Here is a 22,494-nt window from a genome sequence, read left to right as displayed (position 1 = left end):
ATCATAGAATTTGGGGGTCATTTTGATCCCAAAGTATTATTAACCTCAAAAACCATAATTTACACTCATTTTCAGTCTATTCTGAATACCTCACACCTCACAATATTATTTTTAGTCCTAAAATTTGCACCGAGGTCGCTGTGTGAGTAAGATAAGCGACCCTAGTGGCCGACACAAACACCGGGCCCATCTAGGAGTGGCACTGCAGTGTCACGCAGGATGTCCCTTCCAAAAAACCCTCCCCAAACAGCACATGACGCAAAGAAAAAAAGAGGCGCAATGAGGTAGCTGTGTGAGTAAGATTAGCGACCCTAGTGGCCGACACAAACACTGGGCCCATCTAGGAGTGGCACTGCAGTGTCACGCAGGATGGCCCTTCCAAAAAACCCTCCCCAAACAGCACATGACGCAAAGAAAAAAAGAGGCGCAATGAGGTAGCTGTGTGAGTAAGATTAGCGACCCTAGTGGCCGACACAAACACCGGGCCCATCTAGGAGTGGCACTGCAGTGTCACGCAGGATGTCCCTTCCAAAAAACCCTCCCCAAACAGCACATGACGCAAAGAAAAAAAGAGGCGCAATGAGGTAGCTGTGTGAGTAAGATTAGCGACCCTAGTGGCCGACACAAACACCGGGCCCATCTAGGAGTGGCATTGCAGTGTCACGCAGGATGTCCCTTCCAAAAAACCCTCCCCAAACAGCACATGACGCAAAGAAAAAAAGAGGCGCAATGAGGTAGCTGACTGTGTGAGTAAGATTAGCGACCCTAGTGGCCGACACAAACACCGGGCCCATTTAGGAGTGGCACTGCAGTGTCACGCAGGATGTCCCTTCCAAAAAACCCTCCCCAATCAGCACATGATGCAAAGAAAAAGGTTAGGTGGTATACAATTATGGACGGACTGCCTGCCGAGTGCAGACACAGAGGTAGCCACAGCCGTGAACTACCGTACTGTACTGTGTCTGCTGCTAATATAGACTGGTTGATAAAGAGATGTCGTAGTAGTATGTAGCACATGATGCAAAGAAAAAGAAAAGAAAAAAGAGGTGCAAGATGGAATTGTCCTTGGGCCCTCCCACCCACCCTTATGTTGTATAAACTATAAACAAAACAGGACATGCACACTTTAACCAACCCATCATTTCAGTGACAGGGTCTGCCACACGACTGTGACTGATATGACGGGTTGGTTTGGACCCCCCCCAAAAAAGAAGCAATTAATCTCTCCTTGCACAAACTGGCTCTACAGAGGCAAGATGTCCACCTCATCTTCACCCTCCGATATATCACCGTGTACATCCCCCTCCTCACAGATTATCAATTCGTCCCCACTGGAATCCACCATCTCAGCTCCCTGTGTACTTTGTGGAGGCAATTGCTGCTGGTCAATGTCTCCGCGGAGGAATTGATTATAATTCATTTTAATGAACATCATCTTCTCCACATTTTCTGGATGTAACCTCGTACGCCGATTGCTGACAAGGTGAACGGCGGCACTAAACACTCTTTCGGAGTACACACTTGTGGGAGGGCAACTTAGGTAGAATAAAGCCAGTTTGTGCAAGGGCCTCCAAATTGCCTCTTTTTCCTGCCAGTATAAGTACGGACTGTGTGACGTGCCTACTTGGATGCGGTCACTCATATAATCCTCCACCATTCTATCAATGTTGAGAGAATCATATGCAGTGACAGTAGACGACATGTCCGTAATCGTTGTCAGGTCCTTCAGTCCGGACCAGATGTCAGCATCAGCAGTCGCTCCAGACTGCTCTGCATCACCGCCAGCGGGTGGGCTCGGAATTCTGAGCCTTTTCCTCGCACCCCCAGTTGCGGGAGAATGTGAAGGAGGAGATGTTGACAGGTCGCGTTCCGCTTGACTTGACAATTTTGTCACCAGCAGGTCTTTCAACCCCAGCAGACCTGTGTCTGCCGGAAAGAGAGATCCAAGGTAGGCTTTAAATCTAGGATCGAGCACGGTGGCCAAAATGTAGTGCTCTGATTTCAACAGATTGACCACCCGTGAATCCTTGTTAAGCGAATTAAGGGCTGCATCCACAAGTCCCACATGCCTAGCGGAATCGCTCCCTTTTAGCTCCTTCTTCAATGCCTCCAGCTTCTTCTGCAAAAGCCTGATGAGGGGAATGACCTGACTCAGGCTGGCAGTGTCTGAACTGACTTCACGTGTGGCAAGTTCAAAGGGCATCAGAACCTTGCACAACGTTGAAATCATTCTCCACTGCACTTGAGACAGGTGCATTCCACCTACTATATCGTGCTCAATTGTATAGGCTTGAATGGCCTTTTGCTGCTCCTCCAACCTCTGAAGCATATAGAGGGTTGAATTCCACCTCGTTACCACTTCTTGCTTCAGATGATGGCAGGGCAGGTTCAGTAGTTTTTGGTGGTGCTCCAGTCTTCTGTACGTGGTGCCTGTACGCCGAAAGTGTCCCGCAATTTTTCTGGCCACCGACAGCATCTCTTGCACGCCCCTGTCGTTTTTTTAAAAATTCTGCACCACCAAATTCAAGGTATGTGCAAAACATGGGACGTGCTGGAATTTGCCCATATTTAATGCACACACAATATTGCTGGCGTTGTCCGATGCCACAAATCCACAGGAGAGTCCAATTGGGGTAAGCCATTCCGCGATGATCTTCCTCAGTTGCCGTAAGAGGTTTTCAGCTGTGTGCGTATTCTGGAAAGCGGTGATACAAAGCGTAGCCTGCCTAGGAAAGAGTTGGCGTTTGCGAGATGCTGCTACTGGTGCCGCCGCTGCTGTTCTTGCGGCGGGAGTCCATACATCTACCCAGTGGGCTGTCACAGTCATATAGTCCTGACCCTGCCCTGCTCCACTTGTCCACATGTCCGTGGTTAAGTGGACATTGGGTACAGCTGCATTTTTTAGGACACTGGTGACTCTTTTTCTGAGGTCTGTGTACATTTTCGGTATCGCCTGCCTAGAGAAATGGAACCTAGATGGTATTTGGTACCGGGGACACAGTACCTCCAACAAGTCTCTAGTTGGCTCTGCAGTAATGATGGATACCGGAACCACGTTTCTCACCACCCAGGATGCCAAGGCCTCAGTTATCCGCTTTGCAGTAGGATGACTGCTGTGATATTTCATCTTCCTCGCAAAGGACTGTTGAACAGTCAATTGCTTACTGGAAGTAGTACAAGTGGGCTTACGACTTCCCCTCTGGGATGACCATCGACTCCCAGCGGCAACAACAGCAGCGCCAGCAGCAGTAGGCGTTACACGCAAGGATGCATCGGAGGAATCCCAGGCAGGAGAGGACTCGTCAGAATTGCCAGTGACATGGCCTGCAGGACTATTGGCATTCCTGGGGAAGGAGGAAATTGACACTGAGGGAGTTGGTGGGGTGGTTTGCGTGAGCTTGGTTACAAGAGGAAGGGATTTACTGGTCAGTGGACTGCTTCCGCTGTCACCCACAGTTTTTGAACTTGTCACTGACTTATTATGAATGCGCTGCAGGTGACGTATAAGGGAGGATGTTCCGAGGTGGTTAACGTCCTTACCCCTACTTATTACAGCTTGACAAAGGGAACACACGGCTTGACACCTGTTGTCCGCATTTCTGGTGAAATACCTCCACACCGAAGAGCTGATTTTTTTGGTATTTTCACCTGGCATGTCAACGGCCATATTCCTCCCACGGACAACAGGTGTCTCCCCGGGTGCCTGACTTAAACAAACCACCTCACCATCAGAATCCTCCTGGTCAATTTCCTCCCCAGCGCCAGCAACACCCATATCCTCCTCATCCTGGTGTACTTCAACACTGACATCTTCAATCTGACTATCAGGAACTGGACTGCGGGTGCTCCTTCCAGCACTTGCAGGGGGCGTGCAAATGGTGGAAGGCGCATGCTCTTCACGTCCAGTGTTGGGAAGGTCAGGCATCGCAACCGACACAATTGGACTCTCCTTGTGGATTTGGGATTTCGAAGAATGCACAGTTCTTTGCTGTGCTGCTTTTGCCAGCTTGAGTCTTTTCATTTTTCTAGCGAGAGGCTGAGTGCTTCCATCCTCATGTGAAGCTGAACCACTAGCCATGAACATAGGCCAGGGCCTCAGCCGTTCCTTGCCACTCCGTGTGGTAAATGGCATATTGGCAAGTTTACGCTTCTCCTCCGACAATTTTATTTTAGGTTTTGGAGTCCTTTTTTTACTGATATTTGGTGTTTTGGATTTGACATGCTCTGTACTATGACATTGGGCATCGGCCTTGGCAGACGACGTTGCTGGCATTTCATCGTCTCGGCCATGACTAGTGGCAGCAGCTTCAGCACGAGGTGGAAGTGGATCTTGATCTTTCCCTAATTTTGGAACCTCAACATTTTTGTTCTCCATATTTTAATAGGCACAACTAAAAGGCACCTCAGGTAAACAATGGAGATGGATGGATTGGATACTAGTATACAATTATGGACGGGCTGCCGAGTGCCGACACAGAGGTAGCCACAGCCGTGAACTACCGCACTGTACTGTGTCTGCTGCTAATATATAGACTGGTTGATAAAGAGATAGTATACTCGTAACTAGTATGTATGTATAAAGAAAGAAAAAAAAACCACGGTTAGGTGGTATATACAATTATGGACGGGCTGCCGAGTGCCGACACAGAGGTTGCCACAGCCGTGAACTACCGCACTGTACTGTGTCTGCTGCTAATATATAGACTGGTTGATAAAGAGATAGTATACTCGTAACTAGTATGTATGTATAAAGAAAGAAAAAAAAACCACGGTTAGGTGGTATATACAATTATGGACGGGCTGCCGAGTGCCGACACAGAGGTAGCCACAGCCGTGAACTACCGCACTGTACTGTGTCTGCTGCTAATATAGACTGGTTGATAAAGAGATAGTATACTCGTAACTAGTATGTATGTATAAAGAAAGAAAAAAAAACCACGGTTAGGTGGTATATACAATTATGGACGGGCTGCCGAGTGCCGACACAGAGGTAGCCACAGCCGTGAACTACCGCACTGTACTGTGTCTGCTGCTAATATATAGACTGGTTGATAAAGAGATAGTATACTCGTAACTAGTATGTATGTATAAAGAAAGAAAAAAAAAACCACGGTTAGGTGGTATATACAATTATGGACGGGCTGCCGAGTGCCGACACAGAGGTAGCCACAGCCGTGAACTACCGCACTGTACTGTGTCTGCTGCTAATATATAGACTGGTTGATAAAGAGATAGTATACTTGTAACTAGTATGTATGTATAAAGAAAGAAAAAAAAACCACGGTTAGGTGGTATATACAATTATGGACGGGCTGCCGAGTGCCGACACAGAGGTAGCCACAGCCGTGAACTACCGCACTGTACTGTGTCTGCTGCTAATATAGACTGGTTGATAAAGAGATAGTATACTCGTAACTAGTATGTATGTATAAAGAAAGAAAAAAAAACCACGGTTAGGTGGTATATACAATTATGGACGGGCTGCCGAGTGCCGACACAGAGGTAGCCACAGCCGTGAACTACCGCACTGTACTGTGTCTGCTGCTAATATAGACTGGTTGATAAAGAGATAGTATACTACTAATATTATATATACTGGTGGTCAGGTCACTGGTCACTAGTCACACTGGCAGTGGCACTCCTGCAGCAAAAGTGTGCACTGTTTAATTTTAATATAATATTATGTACTCCTGGCTCCTGCTATAACCTATAACTGGCACTGCAGTAGTGCTCCCCAGTCTCCCCCACAATTATAAGCTGTGTGAGCTGAGCAGTCAGACAGATATATAATATATATAGATGATGCAGCACACTGGCCTGAGCCTGAGCAGTGCACACAGATATGGTATGTGACTGACTGAGTCACTGTGTGTATCGCTTTTTTCAGGCAGAGAACGGATATATTAAATAAACTGCACTGTGTGTCTGGTGGTCACTCACTATATAATATATTATGTACTCCTGGCTCCTGCTATAACCTATAACTGGCACTGCAGTAGTGCTCCCCAGTCTCCCCCACAATTATAAGCTGTGTGAGCTGAGCAGTCAGACAGATATATATAATATTATATATAGATAATAGATGATGCAGCACACTGGCCTGAGCCTGAGCAGTGCACACAGATATGGTATGTGACTGAGTCACTGTGTGCTGTGTATCGCTTTTTTCAGGCAGAGAACGGATTATAAATAAAACTGGTGGTCACTATCAGCAAAACTCTGCACTGTACTGAGTACTCCTAATGCTCCCCAAAATTAGTAAATCAAGTGTCTCTCTAATCTATTCTAAACGGAGAGGACGCCAGCCACGTCCTCTCCCTATCAATCTCAATGCACGTGTGAAAATGGCGGCGACGCGCGGCTCCTTATATAGAATCCGAGTCTCGCGATAGAATCCGAGCCTCGCGAGAATCCGACAGCGTCATGATGACGTTCGGGCGCGCTCGGGTTAACCGAGCAAGGCGGGAAGATCCGAGTCGCTCGGACCCGTGAAAAAAAACATGAAGTTCTGGCGGGTTCTGATTCAGAGAAACCGAACCCGCTCATCTCTAATTTTAACCGGGAGGTTTTGTGGACTTCCCGTCGCTGTACCAATAGCTGCATCCAGCTGTTTACGGATGCCTCAGGCAGTTTCGGATTCCCGCGCCTTTTTCGCCGGCGAGTGGTGTGCTGCTCTCTGGCCCGCCTCCTGGGTCTCCCGTGGGTTCACCAGGAACCTTCTTTTGTTAGAACTTTTCCCAATAATAGTGGCCTTGGACTTGTGGGCCTCCAAGTTTTCGGATCGGAACATTTCCTTCCGCTGCGACAACATGGGGGTGGTCCACGCTATTAACAACCAGCGTTCATCCTCCCCTCAGGCCTTGCATCTTTTGCGGTATTTGGTACTTAAATGCTTGAGGCACAATATAAATTTCAGGGCTCACCACGTACCTGCATCGACAACGGGATTGCAGATGCTTTGTCTCGCAAATATGTGTAACGAAGATCTCTGAATTCTATTATTATGTGGGATTTATATCTGGTTACTGTTATCATTCAGGGTGCTGGGGGAAAACAAAATGCCTTTTTTTCTGGCTCAGAAATACCCCTCCCTTTCGAGCACCTGAATGATATCACTAAGCTAATTGAGCATCTACCACTATATATGTCCGTTGTGAGAGGCAGAGAGGTTCCTGCATTAGGAGGTGCAGGCCCTGACATGCCACATGGAGCATTATAGGGTTGCTCCAAGGTGGCTCCTTGCTGGTTAATCTTAGAATACACAAAGTGGAAAGCTGCTCAATCAGATTGTAATGTCACTCAGGTGCTAAAAGGGGAGGGGTAATTCTGTGTAGGAAAAAAACTGTGTTCCCTAATGCACACCGAGTGAGTAATATTGCTACATAATAATAGTCAGATAATACGGAGATCTTAGTTGCGTATATCTGCAGATATAGGGTTAAGCCCCCAGGCCGATCGACAAGGCTTCTCCGTCACTGGGGGTCCCTAATACTAGGTATGGGCCGGGGGTGCAGGACCCCACGATGTCGGTACAGGTCGGCCACCCCATGTCAGCACACAGGTGAGAATTTATAGGGGTTAATAAGAAGCACAGAAGTGCTATGTAAGTGGTGTGATTAAAATAATATATACAAAGTGATAGGAAAAATAATAAGTGTTAATAAAGTGTTAGGGTGTGCCGACCTGAAGCAGCCCAGCCATACCGACACAGGGGCCACCGCACCCCACACCCACCCCATAAATAATTACAAATATATCTGGGTTAAATTCCTAGTGTAAGGCCACATGGTAATGGCACATACAGCATCTGAGAGCCAGCTTACCTGGGGATACCCCTGGCTTCCCCTATGGCACTTCTGGAGTCAGCAATCCCTCCTAATGCTGACCCATTTATGCCTCTCTATATACAATACACAGAGTGGAAAGCTGCTCAATCAGATTGTAATGTCACTCAGGTGCTAAAAGGGGAGGGGTAATTCTGTGTAGGAAAAAAACTGTGTTCCCTAATGCACACCGAGTGAGTGATATTGCTACATAATAATAGTCAGATAATACGGAGATCTTAGTTGCGTATATCTGCAGATATAGGGTTAAGCCCCCAGGCCGATCGACAAGGCTTCTCCGTCACTGGGGGTCCCTAATACTAGGTATGGGCCGGGGGTGCAGGACCCCACGATGTCGGCACAGGTCGGCCACCCCATGTCAGCACACAGGTGAGAATTAATAGGGGTTAATAAGAAGCACAGAAGTGCTATGTAAGTGGTGTGATTAAAATAATATATACAAAGTGATAGGAAAAATAATAAGTGTTAATAAAGTGTTAGGGTGTGCCGACCTGAAGCAGCCCAGCCATACCGACACAGGGGCCACCGCACCCCACACCCACCCCTGGCGACCACCGGTGTAATAAAAAAGTATTTCAATCCCTGTATATAATAAAATAAAATATACAAATTTATTTGGTACAGATAAAATACAATTAATATGATAGTAAAAAATGTGCAATACTAAAAAATCGGAAGAGGGGATGGACTGTGTTATAAAAACACATGCACAAGGTTCTAAAATCAAGTTTTACATAAAAAATAAATAAATGACTAGTAATGTTCAAAAACCAGAATAAATAAATAAGGAGAGTCTTAACTTGTAGGTAGAGGGTCACAGAGGGAGAGCCCAACGCGCTTCGTCCTGATGACTTCTTCCCATTTTTTAGTATTGCACATTTTTTACTATCATATTAATTGTATTTTATCTGTACCAAATAAATTTGTATATTTTATTTTATTATATACATGGATTGAAATCCTTTTTTATTACACCGGTGGTCGCCAATACCCTTATACCATTTTGCCCATAAACCATTACCACAGTAACTCACCACTACTGCATACTTAAGGGACGGCAGACGCCCAAAATTATTGTGAGTGTTTTTTTAGTCGGGTGTATCTATAACATTTGTGGCGCTTGCACATTCTCTATTTTTATATATATATATATATATATATATATATATATATATACTAGTGATGTGCACCGGAAATTTTTCGGGTTTTGGTTTTGGATTTGGTTCCGCGGCCGTGTTTTGGATTCGGAAGCGTTTTGGCAAAACCTCCCTGAAAATTTTTTGTCGGATTCGGGTGTGTTTTGGATTCGGGTGTTTTTTTTTCAAAAACCCCTCAAAAACAGCTTAAATCATAGAATTTGGGGGTCATTTTGATCCCATAGTATTATTAACTTCAATAACCATAATTTCCTTCATTTCCAGTCTATTCTGAACACCTCACAACTCACAATATTATTTTTAGTCCTAAAATTTGCACCGAGGTCGCTGGATGACTAAGCTAAGCGACCCAAATGGGCGGCACAAACACCTGGCCCATCTAGGAGTGGCACTGCAGTGTCAGACAGGATGGCACTTAAAAAAATTGTCCCCAAACAGCACATGATGCAAAGAAAAAAAGAGGTGCACCAAGGTCGCTGGATGGCTAAGCTAAGCGACCCAAGTGGCCGGCACAAACACCTGGTCCATCTAGGAGTGGCACTGCAGTGTCAGACAGGATGGCACTTAAAAAAAAAGGCCCCAAACAGCACATGATGCAAAGAAAAAAAGAGGTGCACCATGGTCGCTGGATGGCTAAGCTAAGCGACCCAAGTGGCCGGCACAAACACCTGGCCCATCTAGGAGTGGCACTGCAGTGTCAGACAGGATGGCACTTAAAAAAATTGTCCCCAAACAGCACATGATGCAAAGAAAAAAAGAGGTGCACCAAGGTCGCTGGATGGCTAAGCTAAGCGACCCAAGTGGTAAAATTCTGCACTGTCCTTTTACTATATACTGCGCACAACTACAATGCAGCACAGATATGGATAGTATACTTGACGACACAGAGGTAGATCAATGGACTACTGTACCATACTGCTTTATATATATACTGGTGGTCAGCAAAATTCTGCACCGTCTTCCTACTATATACTGCGCACAACTACAATGCAGCACAGATATGGATAGTATACTTGACGACACAGAGGTAGAGCAATGGACTACTGTACCGTACTGCTATATATATATATATACTGGTGGTCAGCAAAATTCTGCACTGTCCTCCTACTATATACTGCGCACAACTACAATGCAGCACAGATATGGATAGTATACTTGACGACACAGAGGTAGAGCAATGGACTACTGTACCGTACTGCTATATATATATATATACTGGTGGTCAGCAAAATTCTGCACTGTCCTCCTACTATATACTGAGCACAACTACAATGCAGCACAGATATGGATAGTATACTTGACGACACAGAGGTAGAGCAATGGACTACTGTACCATACTGCTATATATATATATATATATATATATACTGGTGGTCAGCAAAATTCTGCACTGTCCTCCTACTATATACTGCGCACAACTACAATGCAGCACAGATATGGATAGTATACTTGATGACACAGAGTTAGAGCAATGGACTACTGTACCGTAATCCTATATATATATACTGGTGGTCAGCAAAATTCTGCACTGTCCTCCTACAATGCAGCACAGATATGGAGCGTTTTCAGGCAGAGAACATAGATATTTGCTGCACACTGAGCACAGATATTTGCAGCACACTGAGCACAGATATTAGCAGCACACTGAGCACAGATATTTGCAGCACACTGAACAGTGAACACAGAAACTGAGAGAACGCAGCCACGTCCTCTTGCTATCATCTCCAAAGCACGAGTGCAAATGGCGGCGACGTGCGGCTCCTTATATAGAATACGAATCTCGCGAGAATACGACAGCGGGATGATGACGTTTGGGCGCGCTCGGGTTAACCGAGCAAGGCGGGAAGATCTGAGGCTGCCTCGGAACCGTGTAAAATAGGTGAAGTTCGGGGGGGTTCGTATCTTGACGAACCGAACCCACTCATCTCTAATATATACCCTGTTGCAAAGCCGATAATTGAGGCCATAACAACTATGCTGGTGTTAGACATGCGTCTGGTATCCACCATTAGTGCAGTGGGACTGCAGTGCCAACCCTAGATGGGCCAGGTGTTTGTGCCGCACACTTGTGTCGCTTAGCTTAGTCATACAGCTACCTCATTGCCCTCTTTTACTTCTTGGCATGATGTGCTGTTTGGGGACTATTTTTTTAAAGTGCCTTAATTCCAGTGATTTGGACGTATAATTCCAGTGATTTTGCAGTATAATTCCAGTTATTTTGCAGTATAATTCCAGTGATTTTGCCATTTAATTCCAGTGATTTGGACGTAAAATTCCAGTGATTTGGACGTATAATTCCAGTGATTTTGCCATTTAATTCCAATGATTTTGCCATTTAATTCCAGTGATTTGGACGTATAATTCCAGTGATTTGGACGTATACGTCCAGTGATTTTGCCAATTAATTCCAGTGATATGGATGTATAATTCCAGTGATTTTGCCATATAATTCCAATGATTTGGACGTATAATTCCAATGATTTTGCCAGTTAATTCCAGTGATTTGGACGCATAATTCCAGTGATTTGGATGTATAATTCCAGTGGGGCCTAGTTTTTGAAAAGTGCCATCCTGTCTGACACTGCAGTGCCACTCCTAGATGGGCCAGGTGTTTGTGCCGCACACTTGTGTCGCTTGGCTTAGTCATACAGCAGCCTCAGTGCACCGCTTTTTCTTCTTTGCATCATGTGCTGTTTGGGGATTAGTTTTTGAAAAGTGCCATCCTGTCTGACACTGCAGTGCCACTCCTAGATGGGCCAGGTGTGTGTACCGCACACTTGTGTCGCTTGGCTTAGTCATACAGCAGCCTCGGTGCACCTCTTTTTCTTCTTTGCATCATGTGCTGTTTGGGGACTAGTTTTTGAATAGTGCTATCTTGTCTGCAACTGCAGTGCCACTCCTAGATGGTCAGGTGTTTGTGCTGCCCACTTGTGTCGCTTAGCTTGGTCATACAGCCACCTCGGTGCAACTTTTAGGCCTAAAAACAATATTGTGAGGTGTTCAGAATAGACTGGAAATGAGTGGAAATGAATGTTATTGAGGTTAATAATACCGTAGGAGCACAATTACCCCCAACTTCTGTGATTTTAGCTGTTTTTATGTTTTGTTTTGTTTTGTTTTAAATCATCCAGATCTAAAACCAAAACACGAAGGGTGGTTTTGGCAAAACCAAGCCAAAACCAAAACACGAAAGTAGAATTAGAACCAAAACCAAAACACAGAACACGAAAAGTGCCCGCCGCACATCTCTAGTTTGCAGTTATAATTGAAAAGAACTATAAAATACCTAATTATTTAAAAATATTACTCAGTCTAAAAATAAATATTGGAAAAGCACAAATTTTGACACCAACAGTGAATGCAAACAGCGAACCTTGAATGCAATGCATGATATATCCCACCCATAATCTGTCATGCCACATTTATTTCTCATAAAGATATAAAGCAGTGAAATTATCTTTTTTGTTAAGGAATGGATTATTTATTGAATGCCCTGAAAGCATTTAATAACGGGACAAAGTGAAGCGGCTGTATATTGAGGTACAATGAGAAGTAAAGAGCAGTGATATAAAGATAAAAAAACACAGGAATGAACTAGCCGTGCACATTTTATCAATGTGTCAAAGGGTGGGCAGAAATAAAAAAGAAAGGATGGGTGGGGCGGGGCTGAATTATTATTATTTTGATAGGCGTGAAGCATCCTACTCTTCCGGATCCTGTGGGAGACAGTTGAATTTTTAGGTAGTCCCCCGCACTCCCAGAAAAGAATGGGCATCCCACCCACATCCTGCCCACTTCCTAATGAAGTGGGCAGAATGGGGAGTTAAATACAGATGAATCTGGGGTCCTGGCGGGAGGGGTGGGGCCTAATGCAAGATTATATGCTAATAGTGTTATTTTAGCACTGCCCCTATTCAAATATGTACAAATCACTGCTGTTTTGGGGGTTGGGCCTGATGAAGCAATGGTCCGCCCCCTTCACCACCCACCTGCATCTACTCTCCGGCTTCCCCCAGAGAGGAGATTACAGAGGTCGGTGAGTATGGTGTGAAGTAAAATAGTACAGAAATAGGGATGTACTATCATAGATCTGCAGGACTATACAGGAATTATTATAATCTTTAACGTTTATTTATATAGCAGCGGCATACTGTATGCTACAGTGCTTTATGATAGGGAAGAAAACCAGCAATAAATAAGACTAGTTATTAAATAGACAATGGTTCTTGGTTCTCCTTCTTTGTTAAAATAAATAAATTCCACCTGCTGAAAATGTATCATGTTTTCTACACTACTGTGATAGTCACATATGTAAGAATGATTGTACTTTTGAAAGAGTATTTCAGGGAGATTGTGAATGCATGCTGTTCCATATAAGTGGCCACGATTTGAAAATGAATGTAGCCACAGGAATCACTGCACACATATACTCTCCCAGAAGTTACGGGAGACTACCAAATTTTGTGTAGTCTCCCGTACCCCTGGAAGAGTGAATACTCCTCTCCCAACCCACCCACTTCCTAGTGAAGCAGGCAGAATGGGGATACAATTGCTGGAATTGCGGGGCCAAGCAGAGGGGGAAGGGGGGAATAATTGATGCAATTTTGTCCCGCCCCTTTATCACAGACCTGGGAATCGTGGACGTTTAATGAAGTCACAGCCCAGCCCAGTCCCTTGAAGTGACCAGATGCTTATCCTCTCCTGGCTTCTCCCAGAAAGGAATTTTTAAAAGTAGGTACAGTAAGCAGTAAGTAGAGATCATTGTGCTTTATAACCAATGCAGGGAAATGGCACTGATGAGAACATTTGAATGTATATATCCAGGGCTTAAAGTGGTCCTGGAGAGGTGATGGAACCTACCCCAATCCCCGCTCACATTAAGCAGAGCCAGGGCCAGTGCTAGTGTTTTCGACACGCCCCTACAAACTGTAAATTAGTGCCCTACTTCCTATACTTTATAAAGGGACATTGATCTCATAAAGATTGAAGCAGCGTGGTCACATAATAGTACCCCTAATTCAAATTACACCACACAGTAGCACAATCTTATTCACATTACACCGCATGTAGTGCCCCTGATTCATATAACACCTCATAGTAATGCCCTTTATTCAGGTTACATCGCTCTGTAGTGCCCTTTATTCACACTGCACAATGGTACCATCTATACATGTTATGCCACACAGTAGTGCCCCTCATATAAAATGCCCACAGTAGCACCCTTTATACACAATTCCCACAATCGTAGTGCCCCTTACACATAATGCCCACAGTTGTAGTGCCCCTTACACATAATGATCCCAGTAGTACCACTTATACACATAATGCTCAAAGAAGTGCTACTTATACACAAAATGCCCACAGAAGTGCTGCTTATACACAAAATGCCCTCAGTAGTAGTGCAGTTTATATATAGAATGCCCACAGTAGTGCCCCTTACACATAATGACCACAGTAGTGTTGCTTATACACATAATGCCCACACTAGTGCCCCTTATACACATCTTTGTCTCTCGAACAGCTCACCGCCTACGTCCCTCCAGCTGCTCCATGCCCTGTATCCCTCCAGCAGCTTCCCCACCTCTCTTGTCCCTCCAGCCCCCTCTCATCTTGTCTTCAAGATGCACAGAGCCTGCTCCTTTGCATTGCTCCTATTCACTTCAGCAGCAGTTAAAGCATGACATCACATACGCCGTGCCGGTAAAGGAAGTCACTGGTACCTGAGGAGGGGATGAATGCTGTCCACTAGACACAGAGTGTGTGAGTACCAGGAGGGTTGGCTGTAAATGGAGCACCAGGACCTGAGAAAGTGGGAGTTGGCTGCATCTCATCAGTGACATCAGCGCCACCTGCATCATCTATTGATGTAGGTGATGGGGCAGGTTTTTCTGTTGGAATTACTGTGCAGGGCAATGGAGGTGGTGGAACTAGTTCCCCCTACCATTGTAGGTGGGGGAACTCAGTTCCACCTCGTTCCTCCCCCCCCACTTTAAGCCCTGTATATATCTCAGATTTCTTCTTTCTCCAAGTATATAACAGCAGGCTCAGCGATAGGAGGGGGTCAAAGGGGGCACATTTAACGGGCCTGAGGAATAGTGGCACAAAAAAATGGGGCAACAGAGTCTAACAATGCTTTGTAAACTGTGCGCTCCACACAGATGTAAAGCAACTGGCGCACCAACACCACCGGTCTACCCCACTCCCCCCCCCCCCCCCCCGCGCGTTATCTCATCCTTTGGTCAGGTCCGGTCCTGCACTGTGCTGCCGGTGACACTACGCATGAGGCTGCGGCGCTTCCATGTCTATCCCTATCTGTACCTGCTGCCACCGCAGACTACAAGGAGCCGAGCAGTGGCACCAGGGTAGTCGAGAGCCTGGCTGGGCCCAGGTACTTTTAAGGGGGTGTGGCCTAATCACAGGAGGCGTGGTCATGCACCCTTTGAAAAAAATACTGAAAATTAGTATTTTAGGCGCCACCATGACCACACTGCAGCCCTGCACGCAGCAGTGTGTGCTGAACTGAGGAGAAGAGCTGCAACTGCTGCTCCCAGGTAAGGGGGAAGGGGCCCGGGGCCCACACTGGGCACCTCCATCAGATCTGGGCCCGGGTAATTAGTACCCTCTCCCCCCTCTCTCGGCACCGTTGAGCGGCACAGCACCGCCGGGCACACTGACAGGCAGCAGCTGCCCGCAGCCCCACCGCTGAAAATAAGGCTGTTCCCTTTGTAAATACCTGTTAAGGTATTTTGGGGGTCATTCAGACCTGATTGCACGCTAGGTTTTTTTCTGCAATCAGGTCCGAACTGTGCAATGCGTATGCAAAGTGGATCGTTGCTGGGCGATGGATTGCAAGAAGAATCCATTCGCACAGCCGATCGCAAGGAGATTGACTGGAAGAAGGCGTTTCTGGGGGTCAACTGACCGTTTTCTGGGAGTGGTTGGGAAAACACAGGCATGTCCATGCGTTTGCAGGGCGAGTGTCTGACATCAATTCCGGGACCAGACAGGCTGAAGTGATCGCAGCAGCTGAGTAAGTTCTAAGCTACTCAGAAACAGCACAAAACTCTTTTGTAGCGCTCGGTTGCACATGCGATCGCACACTTGCAAAGCTAAAATATACTACCCGGTGGGAGGCGACTATCTGATCACAGCGCTGCAAAAAATAGCTAGCGGGCGATCAGGTCTGAATGACCCCCTTTGTTCAAACTGTTACACATAAGCAGGTGTACTTTAAATTATAATATGGTGGACACTGCAAGAAATAGCCTTTCATGTGCATGCAGCTTGCTGTCTCCTTGTGGAGGAGAAACTAAACATAAGTGCTGGGAAAATGTCTGTGCTGTTGGCTGAACCTCATATAGTTCATGGCACACTCGGTTTCCACATACTGTACAATCTGGTGTCAATAACACTATAACAAAAACCAATGGCAGCCTCAGTTGTGTTTAGGTTACGTATACCTTGTTAGTTACTAAAAATAAATAAGAGTTTTTAAAAAGTAAGGTTACCTCCATTCCCCATAAATATCTTATGAAAGAGGTACCTGAAACTGTTAATTTGGCCCTGTTCCACTGAGATCTATGATAAATGATATTTTTATTGTTGCTTCCATGTATTATTATGTCACTCAAGGATGTTTAATATACGGCTGCCTGATGGCATGTTATGTTTATATTGTAGCCAGTTTGAACTATATGGTACGATGAATGAGTTATATGATGGAATGATTTATATATATCAGGCCACTTCTACAAAAGTTTACAGGGCCACCTTTAGTTACCAATCCGCCCCTGGCCTCAGAATCAACTGCAGCAAAAGATGCAAGGAAGGCCGCAATTGCGTACAATCAGGCCCTATATGGAGGGATCCCGCCCCCCTCAACAGACCCCACTTCCTCACCAGACTGCACCTCCATTAGGGCTGCTTTCAAAGATTTCCACGGCTGGTTTTCCACCTCAGTCTGCCCCTGCTGCCAGCTCCCAATCACACACAGACACACCTATATTTATAGGGGTGTGTGTAAATTTTAAAATATGGGAAGGAGGAGCAGAGATGTCAGTGTACCGGGCCTCAGGATTTCTGTTGCCGGCCCTGTATAACAGCTACATAATGGGGGTAAGATGCAATCAGGGAGATAGCTACACTCTCCAGGGAGCCAGGGAGATTGCTACTATTTCATGCACTCTCCCTGACATTGAGGGAGAGTTGGTGAGTATGGCCCAGATGATAAGTATCTCACGCATAAAGAATGAGAAGGCCTGGGTATAAATACAGACCCAGGCATATTCCGCTAAACACTCTTCTCCAGTGTTGCCAAATACAATTTTTAAACAACTAGCATTTTTTCCAAAACATTTTTTATGCGGTTTCAAGTTCAACATGTGCCTAGTTCTACATGCATAGGACAATGGTGGGGGGGTGTTTCCAGTTGCCCGGAAATCCCCATTCCCCACAGCCTGACCAGTCACACCAGACAGGGAATCTGGTAAGTGGCTTATGTCTGAAGAACTGCATTTGCGCAACTGCACTTTGCTTGGGGCAGAATATGGGGCCTATTTATCGCCATCTGCATCCAGGATGCGGATGACAGGTGATAAAATCGCCCAAACTCGCACTGCGATAATTGATTACATCGCAGGGATGTATCAATTATTGCATGCAGGAACAGAGCTTGCGGTCAAGCTCTGTCCCTGTGATGCCTCTTCGCAGCATCATCGGGGTATTTTTTGTAAAAAATACCCCGATGTCCTGCTGTGCATGTGCCGCCCCCGCCGACATCACCGCTACCGCCGCCAACCGGTCGATTCCCCCATTGCGACTACCCCCGCACGCCGCGGACCCCCCAGCAGGATAATATACTCACCTGTCCAGGGAGCCGGTCCGCGTTGCTTCAGGAGGCTGCCGGGTGCCTGGTCCTTCTCCTGTGCTGTGACCCCTGGTGCTGTAAAGTGTGCTGCCATTTTGCAGCATCACTTTACTGCACCGGGGTCACATTGCAGCATATGGGGGACCCGGCGCCCGGCAGCGCTCTCCGGAGCAGCGAACATCAACTCCCTGGACAGGGGAGTATGTTTTTGTTTCGTTTTTTTTACACTCTGATCAGCTTGTGTGTCCATCGGACACATAGAGCTGATCACTGGAGCCGGGTCCCGCTCAGTTTTCTCTGCCAAGGGCAGAGAAAGCTGGGCAAAAGGGGCTTATATGCATATTGTTTAGTGCGTATTTTTTAACATTTATTTTGTAAATCTGGTCAGATCGCATTTCCCATTATAAGTATGGGGAATGCGATGTGGGTTACTAAAAAAAAGTGAATTAAAGGGTTTGGGGCAGTTTTTCATGAAAACTGCTCCAAATGCTCTTTAATACATTCAGGTGATACTAAAATAATTTTCACTATTTTTTTATTAAAAATAATGTTAATAAGTAGGCCCCTATAGCTTGTTACATGCTAATTATGCATCCTTCATGTGCTGGTGACAATCGCTCTAATAGGAAACATTTGGAAACCCCCTCCAGATATCCTGTTTACACCTGACAGGTACAAAGTAGGTGTGCGGAGCGGTGATAGACTTGGAGTCTACACACTGTGCAAAAGCTTAAACCCCAAATCCAAAGTCCAACTTCCTTCCGCTACAGAACAGCTTACCTCCCAACTGCCTGATTTGTATCACAAAGCAGGGATTTTGCCATGATTCCAGGGTAGTTAGGATTTCACCCTGCTGTCGGCTGCCCCTCCATTGTCGCCTGTACCCAAGGCTGGTGAGCATGCCCAGGGCCGGCAACAGAAGTCTTGGGGCCTGGTACACCGATATCTCTGGGGCCTTCGAAACCCTGCTTGACTTGGCAGATAGGGATTTTTAAAAAGTGTATGTATGTATATATATATATATATATATAAACATATAACGGGTTTGGATGATGTTTGACCACCTTCACACAGCACTGCACTACAGCTCAAATGAAAAAAGTTTATTCCTTCTTCAATGTTTTGAGGTCATCACCTCATCATAACCTTTAGAGTTAAGGCATTAGGGAAAGTTTAGGGGTCTGAGTTAGGCTCTGGGGCTCCCTCAACTTGGCAGAGGGGGGCTTTAAAATAAACTGTACAGTATATCTATCTTATCTATATCTATATTTATATGTCATACTTAGGAACAGTTATATGGTGGGAGACAGGATTTGCTTTTGTTTGTGCACATATTTATGATCGGCAGCCACCAGCACTGGTTTTGCATATAACACTGACTATAAATAATTTGAATTGGTCCTGGTCCACCAATCCAAGGCACCCCTGCAAGTGTCCTGAGGCACCCCAGGGAGCTATAGCACACAGTTTGAGAACCACTGGTCTAGTGTGTATTGCAGCTGGTCTGTGTGCTACAGCTCCCAGCTCAGCTATGCAAAAAATGCAACAATGTTTTTTGAGTGACAAGCTGCAGAGATTAACCCTTTCTGTGACTGCTACACAGGGATCACACAGCCAGGGCCGGTGCAAGGTTTCTCGGCGCCCTAGGCAAATCTTCAGCGCAGTCCCCCTCTCCCCCCCCCCACCCTTCAATAGCCAGCCCCTCAGGTGGAAATGTGCGGAGACGGCGTCTTATAAGTTCCAAATAACTGCCTGATAAATGTGAGTTTGTGCCGCGCAAAAGAATATTTTCTTCACATAGAAGTTGACGGCAGATAAGAGTATTATGGCCTATCCAGTCTGCTCTTATGGTTAGTGACTAGAGTATTCAGGATAGGTTAGGGGTTAGGGTTAGTTACTGGATTGGGTTAGGATATTAAGGTGAGGGTATTAGGGTTATTTTAGCAGTTTTAGCTAGGGTATTAGAGTTAGTATGGGGGATGGGTTTAGGGATATTATTGTTGGTTTATCAGTTTGGGTTAAGGTACTAGGGTTAGGGGTTATGATTAGGGAGACATTGATAGATACTGTATACTCCTGTACTAATTGGCGCCACTCCACGCATTTAAAAAAACGCAGAAATAGCTTACAATGTTTTCAGATGATTTAATATTGTATCTTTAACATTGCATCTATTCCCCCAAGATGCAATATTATAGCATCTGAAATGTTGAAAAGCTATCTCTGCGTATGTGTAGAATGTTTGGCATTCACAATTCCAGGGAGGGCACCCAGGTACATGCAAAAGTGGAGTGCCTGTCTTTTCTGCTCGCTTTATACACTGCTCAAAAAAATAAAGGGAACACTAAAATAACACATCCTAGATCTGAATGAATGAAATATTCTTATTAAATACTTTGTTCTTTACATAGTTGAATGTGCTGACAACAAAAACACACAAAAATTATCAATGGAAATCAAATTTATTAACCCATGGAGGTCTGGATTTGGAGTCACACTCAAAATTAAAGTGGAAAAACACACTACAGGCTGATCCAACTTTGATGTAATGTCCTTAAAACAAGTCAAAATGAGGCTCAGTAGTGTGTGTGGCCTCCACGTGCCTGAATGACCTCCCTACAATGCCTGGGCATGCTCCTGATGAGGTGGCGGATGGTCTCCTAAGGGATCTCCTCCCAGACCTGGACTAAAGCATCCGCCAACTCCTGGACAGTCTGTGGTGAAACGTGGCATTGGTGGATGGAGTGAGACATGATGTCCCAGATATGCTCAATTGGATTCAGGTCTGGGGAATGGGCGGGCCAGTCCATAGCATCAATGCCTTCATCTTGCAGGAACTGCTGGCACACTCCAGCCACATGAGGTCTAGCATTGTCTTGCATTAGGAGGAACCCAGGGCCAACCGCACCAGCATATGGTCTCACAAGGGGTCTGAGGATCTCATCTCAGTACCTAATGGCAGTCAGGCTACCTCTGGCGAGCACGTGGAGGGCTGTGCGGCCCCCCAAAGAAATGCCACCCCACACCATTACTGACCCACTGCCAAACCGGTCATGCTGGAGGATGTTGCAGGCAGCAGAATGTTCTCCTTGGCGTCTCCAGACTCTGTCACATCTGTCACATGTGCTCAGTGAGAACCTGCTTTCATCTGTGAAGAGCACAGGGCACCAGTGGCGAATTTGCCAATCTTGGTGTTCTCTGGCAAATGCCAAACGTCCTGCACGGTGTTGGGCTGTAAGCATAGCCCCCACCTGTGGACGTCGGGCCCTCATACCACCCTCATGGAGTCTGTTTCTGATCATTTGAGTAGACACATGCACATTTGTGGCTTGCTAGAGGTCATTTTGCAGGGCTCTGGCAGTGCTCCTCCTGTTCCTCCTTGCATAAAGGCGGAGGTAGCGGTCCTGCTGCTGGGTTGTTGCCCTCCTGCGGCCTCCTCCACGTCTCCTGATGTACTGGCCTGTCTCCTGCTAGCGCCTCCATGCTCTGGACACTACGCTGACAGATACAGCAAACCTTCTTGCCACAGCTCGCATTGATGTGCCATCCTGGATGAGCTGCACTACCTGAGCCACTTGTGTGGGTTGTAGGGAGGTCATACAGGCACGTTGAGGCCACACACACTACTGAGCCTCATTTTGACTTGTTTTAAGAACATTACATCAAAGTTGGATCAGCCTGTAGTGTGTTTTTCCACTTTAATTTTGAGGGTGACTCCAAATCCAGACCTCCATGGGTTAATAAATCTGATTTCCATTGATCATTTTTGTGTGATTTTGTTGTCAGCACATTCAACTATGTAAAGAACAAAGTATTTAATAAGAATATTTCATTAATTCAGATCTAGGATGTGTTATTTTAGTGTTCCCTTTATTTTTTGAGCAGTGTATATATCACTCGGAGTCTAGCAGATCTGTGAAAGATCTCAGCATTTAATTATCAATGATCGTGGACTGTATTCCCATCTTCAGGATACACTGCAAATGTTAATAATTAAACACTGATTACTGCACTGACTTGCAAGACTCCGAGTATATATATATATATATATATATAATCCAAGGAAGGCAGCAACACTGCGGGATTTGTTGTGCTGAAAAAATTGTATTAGAAGTTACACAAGCATGGTGTAACGTGTAATACAATTTTTTCATCACAACAAATCACGCAGTGCCGCTGCCTTCCTTGGATTATATATATACAACTTTGTGGAGGGCACCTGGTAACATAATTTATTTGGGAGGGCCAAATATACATTCTTGATATATACACACACAGGCCAATATTTACTAAGATTTCAAGTTTGTCCAATTTGTGTTTTTTTTTCTAAGTCCCAATCCGGGAATTCACTAAGCACCAATCTCGGCAGTGTTTGGATTATTCGTAATGATTTGATTAGCAAAGTTCAGAAATACGAATGAATAGACCATCGGTCAAACGCGGCTGTTATTTCATACAATACGGGAATTCACTATTCATTCGTATTTGGGTGTTAGTCTCTGAGTGCTCAATTGCGGTCGTATTTTTTTGCGATTTGGTAAAAAAAGCGGCAAAAAATAGACCTGCTTTTTTCAATCGGGTTGCAACTCAAAAATCAATTACACCTGAATACGGATGCCTATAAAAG

Source organism: Pseudophryne corroboree, chromosome 5 (genome assembly GCF_028390025.1).
Source record: "Pseudophryne corroboree isolate aPseCor3 chromosome 5, aPseCor3.hap2, whole genome shotgun sequence".
NCBI classification, from domain to species: domain Eukaryota; kingdom Metazoa; phylum Chordata; class Amphibia; order Anura; family Myobatrachidae; genus Pseudophryne; species Pseudophryne corroboree.
The sequence above is the reverse complement of the archived record's forward strand: the minus strand, read 5'-3'. Positions refer to the sequence as shown.